We start from the raw sequence: 9143 nt of genomic DNA, 5'->3' as shown, positions 1-9143 counted from the left end.
GGGAGGGGGGCTGTCTCTGTCTCTCCCCTCTGTGTGTGCGGGGAGGGGGGCTGTCTCTCTCTGTCTCTCTCTGTCTCTCTCTCCTCTGTGTGTGCGAGGAGGGGGGCTGTCTCTCTCTCTCTCTCCTCTGTGTGTGCGGGGAGGGGGGCTGTCTCTCTCTGTCTCTCCTCTGTGTGTGCGGGGAGGGGGGCTGTCTCTGTCTGTCTCTCCTCTGTGTGTGCGGGGAGGGGGGCTGTCTCTGTCTGTCTCTCTCTGTGTGTGCGGGGAGGGGGGCTGTCTCTGTCTGTCCTCTCCTCTGTGTGTGCGGGGAGGGGGGCTGTCTCTGTCTGTCTCTCCTCTGTGTGTGCGGGGAGGGGGGCTGTCTCTGTCTGTCTCTCTCTGTCTCTCTCTCTCTGTGTGTGCGGGGAGGGGGGCTTGTCTCTCTCTCTCTCTCCTCTGTGTGTGCGGGGAGGGGGGCTGTCTCTCTCTGTCCTCTCCTCTGTGTGTGCGGGGGATGGGGGCTGTCTCTGTCTGTCTCTCCTCTGTGTGTGCGGGGAGGGGGGCTGTCTCTGTCTATCTCTCCTCTGTGTGTGCGGGGAGGGGGGCTGTCTCTGTCTGTCTCTCCTCTGTGTGTGCGGGGAGGGGGGCTGTCTCTGTCTGTCTCTCTCTCTCTCTCCTCTGTGTGCGCGGGGAGGGGGGCTGTCTCTCTCTTGTCTCTCCCCTCTGTGTGTGTCTCTCTCTGTCTCTCTCTGTCTCTCTCTCCTCTGTGTGTGCGGGAGGGGGGCTGTCTCTGTCTGTCTCTCCTCTGTGTGTGCGGGGAGGGGGCTGTCTCTGTCTGTCTCTCCTCTGTGTGTGCGGGAGGGGGGCTGTCTCTCTCTGTCTCTTCCTCTGTGTGTGCGGGGAGGGGGGCTGTCTCTGTCTGTCTCTCCTCTGTGTGTGCGGGGAGGGGGGGCTGTCTCTGTCTCTCTCTCCTCTGTGTGTGCGGGGAGGGGGGCTGTCTCTGTCTGTCTCTCCTCTGTGTGTGCGGGGAGGGGGGCTGTCTCTGTCTCTCTCTCCTCTGTGTGTGCGGGGAGGGGGGCTGTCTCTGTCTGTCTCTCCTCTGTGTGTGCGGGGAGGGGGGCTGTCTCTGTCTCTCTCTCCTCTGTGTGTGCGGGGAGGGGGCTGTCTCTCTCTCTCTCCTCTGTGTGTGCGGGGAGGGGGGCTGTCTCTGTCTCTCCCCTCTGTGTGTGCGGGGAGGGGGGCTGTCTCTGTCTGTCTCTCCTCTGTGTGTGCGGGGAGGGGGCTGTCTCTCTCTGTCTCTCTCTCCTCTGTGTGTGCGGGGAGGGGGCTGTCTCTGTCTGTCTCTCCTCTGTGTGTGCGGGGAGGGGGGCTGTCTCTGTCTCTCTCTCCTCTGTGTGTGCGGGGAGGGGGCTGTCTCTCTCTCTCTCTCCTCTGTGTGTGCGGGGAGGGGGGGCTGTCTCTCTCTGTCTCTCTCTCTGTGTGTGCGGGGAGGGGGGCTGTCTCTGTCTGTCTCTCTCCTCTGTGTGTGCGGGGAGGGGGGCTGTCTCTCTGTCTCTCCTCTGTGTGTGCGGGGAGGGGGGCTGTCTCTCTGTCTCTCCTCTGTGTGTGCGGGAGGGGGGCTGTCTCTGTCTCTCTCTCCTCTGTGTGTGCGGGGAGGGGGGCTGTCTCTGTCTCTCTCTCCTCTGTGTGTGCGGGGAGGGGGGCTGTCTCTCTCTGTCTCTCCCCTCTGTGTGTGCGGGAGGGGGGCTGTCTCTGTCTCTCTCTCTCCTCTGTGTGTGCGGGAGGGGGGCTGTCTCTGTCTCTGTCTCTCTCTCCTCTGTGTGTGCGGGGAGGGGGGCTGTCTCTCTCTGTCTCTCTCTCCTCTGTGTGTGCGGGGAGGGGGGCTGTCTCTCTGTCTCTGTCTCCTCTGTGTGTGCGGGGAGGGGGCTGTCTCTCTCTGTCTCTCTCTCCTCTGTGTGTGCGGGGAGGGGGGCTGTCTCTCTCTGTCTCTCTCTCCTCTGTGTGTGCGGGGAGGGGGGCTGTCTCTCTCTGTCTCTCTCTCCTCTGTGTGTGCGGGGAGGGGGGCTGTCTCTGTCTCTCTCCTCTGTGTGTGTGTCTCTGTCTGTCTCTCTCTCCTCTGTGTGTGCGGGGAGGGGGCTGTCTCTGTCTGTCTCTCTCTCCTCTGTGTGTGCGGGGAGGGGGGCTGTCTCTGTCTCTCTCTGTCTCTCCTCTGTGTGTGCGGGGAGGGGGGCTGTCTCTCTGTCTCTCTCTCTCCTCTGTGTGTGCGGGGAGGGGGGCTGTCTCTGTCTCTCTCTCTCCTCTGTGTGTGCGGGGAGGGGGGCTGTCTCTCTCTCCTCTGTGTGTGCGGGGAGGGGGCTGTCTCTGTCTCTCCTCTGTGTGTGGCGGGGAGGGGGGCTGTCTCTGTCTGTCTCTGTCTGTCTCTCTCTCCTCTGTGTGTGTGTCTCTGTCTGTCTCTCTCTCCTCTGTGTGTGCGGGGAGGGGGGGCTGTCTCTGTCTCTCTCTCCTCTGTGTGTGCGGGGAGGTGGGGCTGTCTCTGTCTCTCTCTCTCCTCTGTGTGTGCGGGGAGGGGGGCTGTCTCTCTCTCCTCTGTGTGTGCGGGGAGGGGGGCTGTCTCTGTCTCTCTCTCTCCTCTGTTGTGCGGGGAGGGGCTGTCTCTGTCTCTCCTCTGTGTGTGCGGGGAGGGGGCTGTCTCTGTCTGTCTCTGTCTGTCTCTCTCTCCTCTGTGTGTGCGGGGAGGGGGGCTGTCTCTGTCTCTCTCTCCTCTGTGTGTGCGGGAGGGGGGCTGTCTCTGTCTCTCTCTCCTCTGTGTGTGCGGGAGGGGGGCTGTCTCTCTCTGTCTCTCTCTCCTCTGTGTGTGCGGGGAGGGGGGCTGTCTCTGTCTCTCTCTGTCTCTCCTCTGTGTGTGCGGGGAGGGGCTGTCCTCTCTCTGTCTCTCTCTCCTCTGTGTGTGCGGGGGAGGGGGCTGTCTCTCTCTGTCTCTCTCTCCTCTGTGTGTGCGGGGAGGGGGGCTGTCTCTGTCTCTCTCTGTCTCTCCTCTGTGTGTGCGGGGAGGGGGCTGTCTCTCTCTGTCTCTCTCTCCTCTGTGTGTGCGGGAGGGGGCTGTCTCTCTCTGTCTCTCTCTCCTCTGTGTGTGCGGGGAGGGGGGCTGTCTCTCTCTGTCTCTCTCTCCTCTGTGTGTGCGGGGAGGGGGGCTGTCTCTCTGTCTCTGTCCTCTCTCTGTGTGTGCGGGGAGGGGGGCTGTCTCTGTCTCTCTCTGTCTCTCCTCTGTGTGTGCGGGGAGGGGGCTGTCTCTCTCTGTCTGTCTCTCCTCTGTGTGTGCGGGGAGGGGGGCTGTCTCTCTCTGTCTCTCTCTCCTCTGTGTGTGCGGGGAGGGGGGCTGTCTCTGTCTGTCTCTCTCTGTCTCTCTCTCCTCTGTGTGTGCGGGGAGGGGGGCTGTCTCTGTCTCTCTCTGTCTCTCCTCTGTGTGTGCGGGGAGGGGGCTGTCTCTCTCTGTCTGTCTCTCCTCTGTGTGTGCGGGGGAGGGGGGCTGTCTCTCTCTGTCTCTCTCTCCTCTGTGTGTGCGGGGAGGGGGGCTGTCTCTGTCTGTCTCTCTCTGTCTCTCTCTCCTCTGTGTGTGCGGGGAGGGGGGGCTGTCTCTCTCTGTCTCTCTCTCCTCTGTGTGTGCGGGGAGGGGGGCTGTCTCTCTCTCCTCTGTGTGTGCGGGGAGGGGGCTGTCTCTCTCTGTCTCTCTCTCCTCTGTGTGTGCGGGGAGGGGGGCTGTCTCGTCTGTCTCTCTCTCTCTCTCCTCTGTGTGTGCGGGGAGGGGGCTGTCTCTCTGTCTCTCTCTCCTCTGTGTGTGCGGGGAGGGGGGCTGTCTCTGTCTGTCTCTCCTCTGTGTGTGCGGGGAGGGGGGCTGTCTCTGTCTGTCTCTCCTCTGTGTGTGCGGGGAGGGGGGCTGTCTCTGTCTCTCTCTCCTCTGTGTGTGCGGGGAGGGGGGCTGTCTCTGTCTCTCTCTGTCTCTCCTCTGTGTGTGCGGGGAGGGGGGCTGTCTCTCTCTCCTCTGTGTGTGCGGGGAGGGGGGCTGTCTCTGTCTGTCTCTCCTCTGTGTGTGCGGGGAGGGGGGCTGTCTCTCTGTCTCTCTCTCCTCTGTGTGTGCGGGGAGGGGGGCTGTCTCTGTCTCTCTCTCCTCTGTGTGTGCGGGGAGGGGGGCTGTCTCTCTCTGTCTCTCTCTCCTCTGTGTGTGCGGGGAGGGGGGCTGTCTCTCTCTGTCTCTCTCTCCTCTGTGTGTGCGGGGAGGGGGGCTGTCTCTCTCTGTCTCTCTCTCCTCTGTGTGTGCGGGGAGGGGGGCTGTCTCTCTCTGTCTCTCTCTCCTCTGTGTGTGCGGGGAGGGGGGCTGTCTCTCTCTGTCTCTCTCTCCTCTGTGTGTGCGGGGAGGGGGGCTGTCTCTCTCTATCTCTCTCTCCTCTGTGTGTGCGGGGAGGGGGGCTGTCTCTGTCTGTCTCTCTCCTCTGTGTGTGCGGGGAGGGGGGCTGTCTCTCTCTGTCTCTCTCTCCTCTGTGTGTGCGGGGAGGGGGGCTGTCTCTCTCTCCTCTGTGTGTGCGGGGAGGGGGGCTGTCTCTCTCTGTCTCTCTCTCCTCTGTGTGTGCGGGGAGGGGGGCTGTCTCTGTCTGTCTCTCCTCTGTGTGTGCGGGGAGGGGGGCTGTCTGTCTCTGTCTCTCCTCTGTGTGTGCGGGGAGGGGGGCTGTCTGTCTCTGTCTCTCCGCTGTGTGTCTCTCTCTCCTCTCTCCTCTGTGTCTCTCTCTCCTCTCTTCCTGTGTCTGTCACTCTCTGTCTGTCACTCTCTGTCTGTCACTCTCTGTCTGTCACTCTCTGTCTGTCACTCTCTGTCTGTCACTCTCTGTCTGTCACTCTCTGTCTGTCACTCTCTGTCTGTCACTCTCTGTCTGTCACTCTCTGTCTGTCACTCTCTGTCTGTCACTCTCTGTCTGTCACTCTCTGTCTGTCACTCTCTGTCTGTCACTCTCTGTCTGTCACTCTCTGTCTGTCACTCTCTGTCTGTCACTCTCTGTCTGTCACTCTCTGTCTGTCACTCTCTGTCTGTCTCTCCCGTCTCTCTGCCTCTCTCCCTGACGGTCCCCTCTGCCATGCCAGTGACCGGTGGGGGAAGGAGGTGATAAGTCGCTTTGACACCGCGCTGAAAACTGACGGAGCCTTTTATACAGACGCAAACGGGAGACAAATCCTACAGAGGAGGTAACAGCCCTGTGTCACCCTGCGCCTGTGTCACCCTGCGCCACTGTGTCACCCTGCGCCACTGTGTCACCCTGCGCCACTGTGTCACCCTGCGCCACTGTGTCACCCTGCGCCTGTGTCACCCTGCGTGTCACTGTCACCCTGCGTTTCTGTCACCCTGCGTCTTTGTCACCCTGTGTGTCTGTTTCATCCTGTCACCCTGTGTCTGTCACCCTGCATCTGTGTCACCCTGCGTCTCTGTCACTGTGTCACCCTGCATCTTTGACTGTCACCTATGCGTGTTTGTGTCACCCTGCGGGGGAGGGACAGACTCCATGTCCCATAGCTCCCTCCTGTCTGTGTCACTGTGTCACCCTGCGGGGGGAGGGACAGGCTCCATGTCCCATAGCTCCCTCCTGTCTGTGTCACTGTGTCACCCTGCGGGGGGAGGGTCAGACTCCATGTCCCATAGCGCCCTCCTGTCTGTGTCACCCTGCGGGGGGAGGGTCAGACTCCATGTCCCATAGCGCCCTCCTGTCTGTGTCACCCTGCGGGGGGAGGGACAGACTCCATGTCCCATAGCTCCCTCCTGTCTGTGTCACTGTGTCACCCTGCGGGGGGAGGGACAGACTCCGTGTCCCATAGCTCCCTCCTGTCTGTGTCACTGTGTCACCCTGCGGGGGGAAGGACAGACTCCATGTCTCATAGCTCCCTCCTGTCTGTGTCACTGTGTCACTGTGTCACCCTGCGGGGGGAGGGACAGACTCCATGTCCCATAGCTCCCTCCTGTCTGTGTCACTGTGTCACCCTGCGGGGGGAGGGACAGACTCCATGTCCCATAGCTCCCTCCTGTCTGTGTCACTGTCACCCTGCGGGGGGAGGGACAGACTCCATGTCCCATAGCTCCCTCCTGTCTGTGTCACTGTGTCACCCTGCGGGGGGAGGGACAGGCTCCATGTCCCATAGCGCCCTCCTGTCTGTGTCACTGTCACCCTGCGGGGGGAGGGACAGACTCCATGTCCCATAGCTCCCTCCTGTCTGTGTCACTGTGTCACCCTGCGGGGGGGGGGGGGGGACAGACTCCATGTCCCATAGCTCCCTCCTGTCTGTGTCACTGTGTCACCCTGCGGGGGGAGGGACAGACTCATAGCTCCCTCCTGTCTGTGTCACTGTGTCACCCTGCGGGGGGAGGGACAGACTCCGTGTCCCATAGCTCCCTCCTGTCTGTGTCACTGTGTCACCCTGCGGGGGGAGGGACAGACTCCATGTCCCATAGCTCCCTCCTGTCTGTGTCACTGTGTCACCCTGCGGGGGGAGGGACAGACTCCATGTCCCATAGCTCCCTCCTGTCTGTGTCACTGTGTCACCCTGCGGGGGGAAGGACAGACTCCATGTCTCATAGCTCCCTCCTGTCTGTATCACTGTGTCACCCTGCGGGGGGAGGGACAGACTCCATGTCCCATAGCTCCCTCCTGTCTGTGTCACTGTGTCACCCTGCGGGGGGAGGGACAGACTCTATGTCCCATAGCTCCCTCCTGTCTGTGTCACCCTGCGGGGGGAGGGACAGACTCCATGTCCCACAGCTCCCTCCTGTCTGTGTCACTGTGTCACCCTGCGGGGGGAGGGACAGACTCCGTGTCCCATAGCTCCCTCCTGTCTGTGTCACTGTGTCACCCTGCGGGGGGAGGGACAGACTCCATGTCTCATAGCTCCCTCCTGTCTGTGTCACTGTGTCACCCTGCGGGGGGAGGGACAGACTCCATGTCTCATAGCTCCCTCCTGTCTGTGTCACTGTGTCACTGTGTCACCCTGCGGGGGGAGGGACAGACTCCATGTCCCATAGCTCCCTCCTGTCTGTGTCACTGTGTCACCCTGCGGGGGGAGGGACAGACTCCATGTCCCATAGCTCCCTCCTGTCTGTGTCACCCTGCGGGGGGAGGGACAGACTCCATGTCCCATAGCTCCCTCCTGTCTGTGTCACTGTGTCACCCTGCGGGGGGAGGGACAGACTCCATGTCCCATAGCTCCCTCCTGTCTGTGTCACTGTGTCACCCTGCGGGGGGAGGGACAGACTCCATGTCCCATAGCTCCCTCCTGTCTGTGTCACTGTGTCACCCTGCGGGGGGAGGGACAGACTCCATGTCCCATAGCTCCCTCCTGTCTGGGTCACTGTGTCACCCTGCGGTGGGAGGGACAGACTCCATGTCCCATAGCTTCCTCCTGTCTGTGTCACTGTGTCACCCTGCGGGGGGGGGGGACAGACTCCATGTCCCATAGCTCCCTCCTGTCTGTGTGTCTGTGTCACTCTGCGGGGGGAGGGACAGACTCCATGTCCCATAGCTCCCTCCTGTCTGTGTCACTGTGTCACCCTGCGGGGGGAGGGACAGACTCCGTGTCCCATAGCTCCCTCCTGTCTGTGTCACTGTGTCACCCTGCGGGGGGAGGGACAGACTCCATGTCCCATAGCTCCCTCCTGTCTGTGTCACCCTGCGGGGGGAGGGACAGACTCCATGTCCCATAGCTCCCTCCTGTCTGTGTCACTGTGTCACCCTGCGGGGGGAGGGACAGGCTCCATGTCCCATAGCTCCCTCCTGTCTGTGTCACTGTGTCACCCTGCGGGGGGAGGGACAGACTCCATGTCCCATAGTCCCTCCTGTCTGTGTCACTGTGTCACCCTGCGGGGGAGGGACAGACTCCATGTCCCATAGCTCCCTCCTGTCTGTGTCACTGTGTCACCCTGCGGGGGGAGGGACAGACTCCATGTCCCATAGCTCCCTCCTGTCTGTGTCACTGTGTCACCCTGCGGGGGGAGGGACAGACTCCATGTCCCATAGCTCCCTCCTGTCTGGGTCACTGTGTCACCCTGCGGGGGGAGGGACAGACTCCATGTCCCATAGCTCCCTCCTGTCTGTGTCACTGTGTCACCCTGCGGGGGGAGGGACAGGCTCCATGTCCCATAGCTTCCTCCTGTCTGTGTCACTGTGTCACCCTGCGGGGGGAGGGACAGACTCCATGTCCCATAGCTCCCTCCTGTCTGTGTCACTGTGTCACCCTGCGGGGGGAGGGACAGACTCCATGTCCCATAGCTCCCTCCTGTCTGGGTCACTGTGTCACCCTGCGGTGGGAGGGACAGACTCCATGTCCCATAGCTTCCTCCTGTCTGTGTCACTGTGTCACCCTGCGGGGGGGGGGACAGACTCCATGTCCCATAGCTCCCTCCTGTCTGTGTGTCTGTGTCACTCTGCGGGGGGAGGGACAGACTCCATGTCCCATAGCTCCCTCCTGTCTGTGTCACTGTGTCACCCTGCGGGGGGAGGGACAGACTCCGTGTCCCATAGCTCCCTCCTGTCTGTGTCACTGTATCACCCTGCGGGGGGAGGGACAGACTCCATGTCCCATAGCTCCCTCCTGTCTGTGTCACCCTGCGGGGGGAGGGACAGACTCCATGTCCCATAGCTCCCTCCTGTCTGTGTCACTGTGTCACCCTGCGGGGGGAGGGACAGGCTCCATGTCCCATAGCTCCCTCCTGTCTGTGTCACTGTGTCACCCTGCGGGGGGAGGGACAGACTCCATGTCCCATAGTCCCTCCTGTCTGTGTCACTGTGTCACCCTGCGGGGGAGGGACAGACTCCATGTCCCATAGCTCCCTCCTGTCTGTGTCACTGTGTCACCCTGCGGGGGGAGGGACAGACTCCATGTCCCACAGCTCCCTCCTGTTTGTGTCACTGTGTCACCCTGCGGGGGGAGGGACAGACTCCGTGTCCCATAGCTCCCTCCTGTCTGTGTCACTGTGTCACCCTGCGGGGGGAGGGACAGACTCCATGTCTCATAGCTCCCTCCTGTCTGTGTCACTGTGTCACCCTGCGGGGGGAAGGACAGACTCCATGTCTCATAGCTCCCTCCTGTCTGTGTCACTGTGTCACTGTGTCACCCTGCGGGGGGAGGGACAGACT

The 9143-nt window shown here is 62.0% G+C and overlaps 1 long non-coding RNA gene across 1 annotated transcript in view; it reads left to right on the top strand.

The window, feature by feature from the left end:
• Positions 1-4676: 4676 nt before the first annotated feature.
• The window catches only part of LOC142477620 (uncharacterized), a 31317-nt gene continuing 26850 nt past the window's right edge, over positions 4677-9143 (top strand). The window contains exon 1 of the long non-coding RNA XR_012792547.1: positions 4677-5211. This is a non-coding gene — a long non-coding RNA (uncharacterized LOC142477620). The remainder of the gene's footprint in view (positions 5212-9143) is intronic.

Source organism: Ascaphus truei, unplaced genomic scaffold (assembly GCF_040206685.1).
Source record: "Ascaphus truei isolate aAscTru1 unplaced genomic scaffold, aAscTru1.hap1 HAP1_SCAFFOLD_2206, whole genome shotgun sequence".
Lineage (NCBI taxonomy): Eukaryota > Metazoa > Chordata > Amphibia > Anura > Ascaphidae > Ascaphus > Ascaphus truei.
Note: the sequence above shows the minus strand (reverse complement) of the source record. Positions and strands in the feature narration are given on the sequence as shown.